The following is a 1,183-nucleotide window of genomic DNA, read 5'->3' as shown; positions in this document are numbered from 1 at the left end:
ACCTTTGGATGGGCCTCATTTGGAATATTGTGTGTAGCTCTGGTTGCCATGTTATGGAGAGGATGTGGAGTGTTTGGCAGAAGAGGTTCACTACTTTCTGGTCTGTATTGAATTGTTTAAGCTCTAAAGAATGATTAAACAAACTTGACTGGCTTCTTCTGGAGAGTCGGAGGTTGAGGGATGTATAAAATTATAAGAGGCATAGATTGGTCAGATAGAGTCATTTTCCCAGGGTGAAAATGTTATATATTAGAGGGTATTCATTTAAAGTGGGAGAGGGAAAGTTTAAAGGAGATTAACAAGGAAAGTTTAATTTTACAGAGTATACTAGGAGCCTGGAACACACGGCTAGAGGAAGTAGTGAAAGCAGATTTGATAGCAACATTTACCAGGCATGTAGGCAGACACATCTGTAGACACAGAATTGAGGGATTATAGGTCATATGCAGTTTAAATTGGCATCATGGTCAGCAAAGACATTGTGGGCCAAAAGGCCTCTTCCTATGTTGAGCAGTACTATGTTTTATTAAAGATTTGTTACCTGAAACCAACTGTAACAAATCCAAGAGAGAAATTGTACAAGAGTTAATGTTTCAAATTTTATTATTTCATACAATAATAAGTACAAAAAGTGAACATTTGCCGACAGTCATATTCGTTTGAAGGCATTTTGGTCATTTACTGTCCATCTCTAATTGTTCTTAAGAAAGTGGCAATGAGCTGGCTTGCCGAAGTTCTCCTGGTAATGATGATCCCATAATAGTATTGGATACAGAGTGCCAGACAATAGACAATAGACAATAGGTGCAGGAGGAGGCCATTCGGTCCTTTGAGCCAGCACCACCATTCAATGTGATTATGGCTGATCATTCCCAATCAGTACCCCGTTCCTGCCTTCTCCCCATACCCCCTGACTCTGCGATCCTTAAGAGCTCTATCTAGCTCTCTCTTGAAAGCACTCAGAGAATTGGCCTCCACCGCCTTCTGAGGCAGAGAATTCCACAGATTTCAGGATTGCCAGGATTTCAATTAATCAGCAACAATGAAGGAAGTGTGACATATTTCCAAGTCAGGATAGTGAGTGAATTTGTTCATTTTGCTATCTCATTTTAATTTAACTATTAAAGCGAAAGAAATTGATTATGCAATACCAAGTAACAAACTAAAGATGACCAGAAACAAA

The sequence above is a fragment of the Rhinoraja longicauda genome, chromosome 7, assembly GCF_053455715.1.
Source record: "Rhinoraja longicauda isolate Sanriku21f chromosome 7, sRhiLon1.1, whole genome shotgun sequence".
Taxonomy (NCBI): Eukaryota; Metazoa; Chordata; class Chondrichthyes; order Rajiformes; family Arhynchobatidae; genus Rhinoraja; species Rhinoraja longicauda.
The sequence above is the reverse complement of the archived record's forward strand: the minus strand, read 5'-3'. Positions refer to the sequence as shown.